Raw genomic sequence first — 10,024 nt, forward strand, 5'->3', positions numbered from 1 at the left:
TTTTTGGAAGGAAAGAAGCCCAGAAGACTTGAAGTGCATGTAAGGGAAGCTTCGAGGAGGCCACGAGGTAGGGGGGCGCGCCCACCCCCCTAGGGCACGCCCTCCACCCTCGTGGGCCCCCGGTGTATTTCTTCTACCTATATATCTCCATATACCCTAAAAACATCGGAGAGCACAATGGATCGGGAGTTCCGCCGCCAGAAGCCTCCATAGCCATCGAAAACCAATCTACACCCGTTCCGACACCCTACCAGAGGGGGCAATCCCTCTCCGGTGGCCATCTTCATCATCCCGGTGCTCTCCATGACGAGGAGGGAGTAGTTCTCCGTCGGGGGTGAGGGTATGCACCAGTAGCTATGTGTTTTATATCTCTCTCTTGTGTTCTTGAGGTGATACGATCTTGATGTATCGCGAGCTTTGCTATTATATTTGGATCCTATGATGTTTTCTCCCCCCTCTACTCTCTTGTAATGGGTTGAGTTTCCCCTTGAAGTAATCTTATCGGATTGAGTCTTTAAATATTTGAGAACACTTGATGTATGTTTTGCCATGCGTATCTGTGGTGACAATGGGATATCACGTGATTCACATGATGTATGTTTTGGTGATGAATTTGCGGCTTCCGCCCATGAACCTATGCATAGGGGTTGGCACACATTTTCGTTGTGATTCTCTGGTAGAACTTTGGGGCACTCTTTGAGGTTCTATGTGTTGGTTGAATAGATGAATCTGAGATTGTGTGATGCATATCATATAATCATACCCACTGATACTTGATGTGAAATTGGAGTATCTAGCTGACATTAGGGTTTTGGTTGATTTGTGTCTTAAGGTGTTATTCTAGTAAGAACTCTAGGGCTGTTTGTGACACTTATAGGAATAGCCCAACGGATTGATTGGAAAGAATAACTTTGAGGTGGTTTCACACCCTACCATAATCTCTTCGTTCGTTCTCCGCTATTAGTGACTTTGGAGTGACTCTTTGTTGCATGTTGAGGGACAGTTATGAGATCCAATTATGTTAGTATTGTTCATGGAACTTGCACTAGCGAAAGTATGGACCCTAGGCCTTGTTTCAACGCATTGCAATACCGTTTACGCTCACTTTTATCATTAGTTACCTTGCTGTTTTTATAATTTCAGATTACAAATACCTTTATCCACTATCCATATAACACTTGTATCACCATCTCTTCGCCGAACTAGTGCACCTATACAATTTACCATTGTATTGGGTGTGTTGGGGACACAAGAGATTCTTTGTTATTTGGTTGCAGGTTTGCTTGAGAGAGACCATCCTCATCCTACGCCTCCTACGGATAAACCTTAGGTCATCCACTTGAGGGAAATTTGCTACTGTCCTACAAACTTTTGCACTTGGAGGCCCAACAACGTCTACAAGAAGAAGGTTGTGTAGTAGACATCATGCTCTTTTCTGGCGCCGTTGCCGGGGAGGTGAGTGCTTGAAGGTATATCTTTAGATCTTGCAATCGAGTCTTTTATTTTCTTGTCTTATCACTAGTTTAGTTTATAAAGAAAAACTATAAAAAATGGAATTGAGTTTGTCTCATACGCTTCACCTTTTTAATATCTTTCGTGAGTATGATGGAAAGGATAATTGTGCTCAAGTGCTAGAAGAAGAAATCTATAAAATGTTTGGCACTAAATATTTGAATGATGAGCATGATTGCAATGTTGTTAGTATGAATTCCTTGAATATCCATGATGCTAATGATATGCAAAGCCACAAGCTTGGGAAGCTATATTTGATGAAGATGATATTTTTTGTCCCCCAAGCTTTGATGAGCAAATTTATTATGATGAAAGCGTACCTCTATTTATGATGATTATATTGATGAAAGTGGATTTGGAGAAGTCATGACTTTATTTAATAATGATTCCACTATTTCAGAAGAGGTTCCAATTGATTATGAGAAAAAAGTTGCTATCTATGATGATTATTGTGATGACTTGTATGCTATTAAAAATAATGATAACCACCAAACTTGTCATTATGATTTTAGTTTTCAATTGTATTATGCCTCACATGATAACTATTTCGCTGAGTTTGCTCCCACTACTATTGATGAGAATAGATTTGCTTATGTGGAGAGTAGTAAATTTTCTATGCTTGTAGATCATGAAAAAATGCTTTAGGTGCTGCTTATATTGTTGAATTCATTCATGATGCTACTGAAAATTATTATGAGGGAGTAATATATGCTTGTAGGAATTTCAATAATATCAAGTTTCCTCTCTCTATGTGCTTAGAGTTTTGAAGTTATGCTGGTTTGAGCTTCCTATGCTAGTTGATTATTGTTCCCACAAGTTGTTTGATCACAAAATCCCTATGCATATAAATTTGGTTAGACTTAAATGTGCTAGTCATATTCTTTATGATGCTCTCTTTATTTTTCAATTCTTATCTTTTATGTGAGCATCATTGAAATCATCATGCCTAGCTAGGGGCGTTAAACGATAGCGCTTGTTGGGAGGCAACCCAATTTTATTTTTGTTCCTTGATTTTTGTTCCTGTTTAGTAATAAATAATTCATCTAGCCTCTGTTTAGATGTGGTTTTATGCTTTTAATTAGTGTTTGTTCCAAGTAGAACCTTTGGGAAGACTTGGGGGAAGTCTTTGTGATCATGCTGTAAAAAACAGAAACTTTAGCGCTCACGAGAATTGCTGACATTTTTATTTGGAGAGTACTATTTAGTTAATTATTTTTTAAGATGATTAATAGATAAATTCCTCGCGTCCAGCAATTTATTTGAGAATTTTATGAGTTCCAGAAGTATAAGTTTGATCCAGATTACTACAGACTGTTCTGTTTTTGACAGATTCTGTTTTTCATGTGTTGTTTACTTATTTTGATGAATGCAATAGGTTTAACACCAATATAAATAAATAATGAGTTCATTACAGTACCTTGAAGTGGTGATTTATTGTCTTATACTAGCGGAGCGTACGAGTTTTCTGTTAAGTTTTGTGTTGTGAAGTTTTCAAGTTTTGGGTAAGGATTCGATGGACTATGGAATAAGGAGTGGCAAGAGCCTAAGCTTGGGGACACTAGTAGAAAAAGGGTCTTTTGTCCCGGTTTGTAAGGGCCTTTTGTCTTGGTTTTTGAACCGGGACTAAAGGGTCGTTACTAATACCCTGGCCCTTTAGTCTCGGTTCAAACAGGAACCGGGACAGATGGGCCTCCACGTGGCCGGTGCGCCGAGCCCAGGCAGGAGGGCCTTTGGTCCCGGTTGGTGGCACCAACTGAGACCAATAGGCATCCACGCGTCAGCATTTCAGGGGCTGAGGTTTTTTATATTTTTGCCTTTGGTCCCGGTTGGTGGCACCAACCGGGACCAATAGGCATCCACGCGTCAGCATTTCAGGGGCTGAGGTTTTTATTTTTTTTAAGGGGGAGGGGTTGGGGGTTTTGGGAGGTCAATTTAGGTGTTTCATATATTGTGTTAGCTAGCTAATTAATAGAGAGAAGTGTCCTCTCTTATGTCCGTGCTTGGTCGATGCTACGTAGTATATATGTATAGAGAGGACTAGACATGCTAGCTAGCTAGTAAGCAAACGAAGGAAACAGAAGATCATCATGAACATATATGCATACAGAGAGAAGTGATATCGACCACCTCTCCTTCTCCGAGAGATTACTCGAACAACAAGTTCTCGTATATCTATCCGACACTACCGGCTACATATACACAAAAATTATCTCTTACAATATAATCTCCTAATTATATATGAACACAGGATCCACATAGAATTCTCCGTCTTCAGCGATCATGTGGTCAAGGAAGAATGCCGCCAATTCCTCTTGAATTGCTCGCATACGAGCTGGTGCTAGGAGTTCATCCCGCATCCGAAAGATCTAATTTGAAGAAGGAGGTCAATACATATATATATATATATGAATAAATGAAATTCAACACAAATGATGGTAATAAAATAAAATTGTGAATATTATTGCTTACGCACTTCATATTGTTCGTCAGAGTACCATCGTTCACAGGTCGTGTGGCGGATAGACTCGTAAACGTAGTATCCATAGTAATCATTCCCTTGTTCCTGCCACATCCACTTTACAAGAAATAGAGGTCAATCAAACTGATAAGCAAGAATGCCAAATGGTATTGATGAAACTAGCGCTTGAATCACTAGGAGATGCACGGAACATGTTACTATAGTACTTAATGTCGGGTGTCTAAATTGCAGCTTCTTCGGCAGTCCCGGAGCTTTTTTGGTGAATTTTCTCCAAACCCTGCCATATAAAGAAAACAATTACTTGATATCAGGAAATGAACAACGTTGCTGATATGGTGGATAATGATCAATTTAACTTACTTCTCGAGCATTTGAGTCATGTCCGCATAGTCATGGGGATCTTTTCGTCTCGAGTCTAAGACGGTTATTAGTCCCTGCTCAAGCTTAATCTCTAGGAGAATATAGTGGAACCTGTGCACGCATGCATAACTCATCAATTACATTACTATAACCTGGACTAATAAGGGAAACCGAATATGCACAAGACAGTAACACTCACTTGAAGTTGTAAGGAAAGAGTATTATATCTTTGTTTTCATTTATTACCAACGATCGTAGCAAGTTGGCCTCGGTATCGTCGGCATGATATTTAACCTCAGTTGCATCAATGAGATTTGTGTTAATGAACCCAATATCACCGATTTGTCTTCTTTTCAATTCGGCGATCTTCGATCAGCATAATATAGTGAGGATAATTATAAATACATGCAATGAAAGAGCTGACCTATATAGAGAGACTTAATGACAGAAGTAGTACTACTTACAGACAGTAGCAAGTGACCGTTACTTTATCGAGGGCCTTTTGATTGAAAAACTGGAAGAACTCCTCAAATGGAACATTCAACAGTTCAATTCCAACGAGGTCATGCTCCTCTCTAACTCTAAGCGTCAAAGTATTCCTCCCCCCAGACTCTCTGCAGGTTTTCATCTACCAATCATGGAATCTTTTCATCATCGTTGTTAGAGAACTTTCATCTTTGACGAGAGGCTTCCCGTACTCGTACTTGTGTTCCTCCACCTCCAAGAACTCATAATGTACATCATCGGGCAGGTAATCTCCAAGATTGCTATAACCGGGCACCATCCTCGGATCATTAGTAGGCACCTTGAGCGGGGGGGGCACGATTGGTTCGCTTGTTCGCCGAGCTGGGGAATTTTTTTCCCAACTCATCGTTGTTTTAACCTTTGATCACTGATAGTACTTCTCGACCGCTCCGCTTCAACAAATGACTTTTCAATAATGCGCTCATAGTTTCCTTTCGGCGGAGACTTTGCTGGTTTTTTCAGGGCAGCCAGAGTGTGCTTCGCTTTCACCGGATCTACCTTCTCCTCCGGAGGTGGATGTTTCTTTGCTTTCACCCCTTTAAAGAAGTTCCTCACTTCTTCTCGTGCGATCTCGGCATTCTCCTCCGGGGTCCTCTCGTATGGTAACTTCTCTGGAGTCTTCAGAGAAGGACCGAATCTGTATTGCCTCCCGCCTCTAGCTGTACTGCTAGACGCCGACAGAGCAGACGGAGCGGCTGCACCTGTCTTCTTTCTTTGCTTATGAGGAGGAGGAGAAGGACTACGAAGCGGCGGAGCAGCCAGACCGGCGGCGGGTCTCTTCCGCCCTTGCTGACGAGGCGGAGAAGGAGGAGGCTGGCTACTCGGGCGTGCCGGCGCAGGCGGAGAAGGAGGCCGAGTGCCCTGATCGTCACTCGCCGGAGGAGGAGGCGGTGGAGGAGGCGGAGTGCCCTGACTCGCCGGAGGAGGAGCAGGAGGCGGAGGCGTCCAGTTCGGAAGGTTGATGAGCTCCTTCTGCCCTAGGCATGGAGTCTTCAGAGCAGAACCCAGCCGAGTCTCCCCTTCACCGGTAGGGTGGTCAAGCTGGAGGTCCTCAAATCCCTCCATTATTTCATCCACCATCACCCTAGCATATCCTTCTGGAATCGACCGGCAGTGAAAAGTTGCGCCGGGTTCAGTAGGAAAAACAGAGCCAACATCCGCCTTGACCTTCAAATTCATCCATTGCGTCATAAGGTGGCAATTTTGAGACTCCGTGATAGCATCCACGGGATAGCTGGCAGGAGCCGTCAAGACATGCTCTGGCTGAACCAGCTCGGTGGAAGCCACACTGCTTCTCCGCTGAGATGGCGGGGTAGATTCGGGGGAAGCTTCGGTAGTTCATTTGCTGTGATTTGCTTCTCGTTCCTCTAACGCTTGCACCCTTGCGTGCAGCGCCTGGAGTTGGGTCTGCTGCACTTTTTTCCTCCTCTCCTGGCATTTGTAACCGCCTGCGTCCGGAAAACCAGCCCTCCACGGAATGGAGCCTGGCATGCCTCGTGTCCGTCCAGGGTGCTCAGGATTCCCGAGGGCCATTGTGAGCTCGTCGTTCTCTCTGTCTGGAATGAACGTCCCTTGCTGCGCTGCATCGATATATTGCTTTAGATTCATGACTGGTATGTTCATTTGCTCGTCCGTCCAAACGCATTTCCCTGATACAGGGTCCACAGTTCCGCCAGCCCTGAAGAACCAAGTCCGGCAACAGCCTGGCCAGTTCATTGTCTCTGGTTCGATCGCTTTATCAAGCAGATCATTCTCAGCCTTGGCACACTTAGGCCAGGCTTTCAGGTAGCCACCTGACCCCGTGCGTTGGTGAAGCTTCTTCTTTGCAGCATTTTTCTTGTTTGTCGCCGACATCTTCTTACTCTTTTCCGATGTCTTGTAGGCCACAAATGCGGGCCAGTGATCTCTGATCTTCTCATATCTGCCGATGAATTCTGGTGTCTCTTCGTTGTGGACAAACGTTTTCAGCTCATTCTTCCACCTCCTGAATAGCTCTGCCATCTTCTTAAGAGCATGAGACTTGATTAATTTCTCTTTAACTGGCTTCTTCGGATCCTCCTCTGGCGGTAGGGTGAAATTTGCCTTTAGCTCAGTTCAAAGATCATCTTTCTGCATATCATTGACATAAGACACCTCAGGGTCTTCGTTCTTAGGCTTATACCATTGCTGGATGCTGATCCGGATCTTGTCCTTAACAAGAACACCGCACTGAGCAGAAAATGCATCCTTTGTCCGAATGGGTTCAATCGGCATGCCATCGCGCGCGATTTCTGTGATCTCAAAACTTTTCATTCGAGCGCAACTTTTTCTTCGGCCCTCGTCTCTTCACCGAAGTTGTGCTCGATCCGGAGGGCTAGAAAAAAGAAGAATTAGATGAGGGTTAATTAATATGTGTACATACCAAAACAATGAATGCATCAATTAGCTAGTCATCACAGGCTTAACTAATATATTTACCTGGCCGGACTCTGTTCGGTCGCCGGAGCCGTCATCACGGGCTCCTTCTTGCACCAGCATTGGGTAACCGGAGCCATCATAATCATGTGTTTCCTCCTCCATTCTTCGATCACCGTAGCCTGCTTCTTCTTCACCCTGTTCTGCTTCCAGACCATCATTGTCGTTAAGATACGACATGACATCACCTTCGGCTAAGATTATGTCCCCCAACACCTGTTCTTGTTCCTCGTCTCGTCCGAACTCGATAGTTTCTGCAAATATTACAACACGGCAATTATTACACAAACATTACATCATGTGGATATATTACTGGCAAACGTAGACCTAGCTTATTCCGGGTTTGGGGTGGCCTCGGCAACGCTTCAAGGGTAGGGGCGCGGCGGGAGGGGGTTGGATACCAACATCATGTTTTTCTAGGGTTTGGGTGTCCTCGAGAGTTTTGGTCGAGCGAGAGGGCCGGGGGCTGCTCCTGTGGTATAAGTTATCGGGGAGGGGGTAGGTCGAATAAGAAATAAGAAGAGGAGAAGAAGATATTAATAGAGGACAAGATCGAAGAAAAAAAAGAAAAAAAGAGGACAAGATCTATTTTCTCTTCTATATTCTATTTTCTCTTCTATATTCTATTTTCTCTTCTTCTCCGCTATTTATTTCTTCTTCTCCTCTTCTTTTTCTTATTTTGTCTTCTTCTTATTTATTTCTCCTCTTCTTCCTCTCCTCTTCTTCTCCTTTCTTCCTCTTCTTATTCTCATTTTTCCTCTCATTCTTTTTCTTCTTCTTCCTTTCCTATCTAGATATATAAAACTTTTCTAAAAATGTAACTCTTGCATACATACATGGGAAAATAATACTATCGGGGAAGGGGTAGGTCGAACCCACCCACCCCCATCGTGTTGAAGTTATCAGGACACGGGGTATATCGACAACGACATATCTGATAAAAAATAAGAAGATGAAGAAGAAATAAGAAGAGGAGAAGAAGATATTAATAGAAGAGAAGATCGAAGAAAAAAAAGAAGAAAAAAAAGAGGAGAAGAAGAAAGAAATAGAGGAGAAGAAGAGAAAATAGAATATTCTACTTTATCTTCTTCTCCTCTATTCCTTTCTTCTTCTCCTCTTCTTTTTCTTCTTTTTTCTTCTTCTTATTTATTTCTCCTCTTCTTCCTCTCCTCTTCTTCTCCTTTCTTCCTATTCTTATTTTCCTTTTTCCTCTCATTCTTTTTCTTCTTCTTCCTTTCCTAGGTAGATATATAAAACTTTTCTAAAAATGTAACTTTTGCATGGAAAAAATGTTATCTTCTCCAACAGAAAACACATCTCATCTCATCTCATTTCATCCACATCCATGCATATATATGATCATCTATGAACAAAAAAAACATCATATTCTATACAAAAATCATCATATATATGAACAAAAACAATTATGATAACAAGCATATACATCATCATATATAAGAAAAAACAAGCATATATACATGAAAAAACAAGTATATATATATATCATATATATGAAAAAGACAAGCATATATACATGAAAAAAAACAAGCATAGCACAGGGAGCGCCGGCCGGACCAAGGCAGGGCGCGGGGTCGGCGACAAGGATGGCGACGGCGATGACGTCGACGGGGTAGGGGAGCGCGCTCGGGGCAGGGGCGACGTCGACGAAGGGGGCGGGGCAGGGCGACGACGATGACGGGGTGGGCCGGGGCGGCGCGCCTCAGGGTAGGGCCGGGGCGGCGCGCCTCGGGGCACGGCGGCGAGCGGCGACCGCGTCGGGCGAGGGCGCGGGCGACGGCGATGGTGGGGGACGGCGACAGCGGGGGCGGCAGGGCAGCCTGGTGGCGTCGATGTCGTCGGCGTCGTCGAGGGCAACTGCGAATTAGAAGTGAAAATTTTCACAAGTGTTTGTTATCTAGTACAAGCATTAGTTCCGGTTCGTGGCACCAACCGGGACTACTGCCCCCCTTTAGTCCCGATTGGTGCCACCAACCGGAACCATAGGTCTCTTTTCAGCAGCCCAAAGGGCGGGAAGCGGAGGCCTTTGGTCCCGGTTGGTGCCACCAACGGGGACTAAAGGGGGGCATTGGTCCCGGTTGGTGCCACGAACCATGACCAATGCAACCCTTTAGTCCCAGTTGGTGGCACCAACCGGCACCAAAGGCCATGTGCTGCCCTGCGTCAAAAGTTTAGTACCACCTCGCTAGCTGAGAGAGCTCGAGAGTGGTTTATAAGCCCCACTGCGGCTGCCCTCTCGAGCTCCTCTCAAATGCAGGCTTACGGGCCTAATCTCACACTATGCTGTCTGTGGGCCTATTCGGCCTTCTGCGGGCCTGGATCCTGGCCGTAGTGGCCCAATAGGTGGTAGTTTTTTTATTTTTTTCTAGTTTTTTTGTTTTGTTTTTTGCATTATTTATTTTCTTTTGTTTCTTGCTTTATTTTTTTTATTATTTTTGCTTTTAGTTTTAGAAAAAATTATAAACTTTCTGTTAGTGCCGTTAGTTTTCAAATTTGAATAGTTAAAATTTGAATTCTTTGAAATTTATGTGAATCACAAGTTTGTGATTAACTTTACTAGAAAAATAGTTTATTTTTCCAGTTTTTTTGTTTTGTTTTGTGCATTATTTATTTTCTTTTGTTTCTTGCTTTTAGGTCAGAAAAATTATAAACTTTCTGTTAGTGCCATTAGTTTTC

The sequence above is a fragment of the Triticum urartu genome, chromosome 6A (genome assembly GCF_056163025.1).
Source record: "Triticum urartu cultivar PI428250 chromosome 6A, HENAU_Tu73, whole genome shotgun sequence".
Classification (NCBI taxonomy): domain Eukaryota; kingdom Viridiplantae; phylum Streptophyta; class Magnoliopsida; order Poales; family Poaceae; genus Triticum; species Triticum urartu.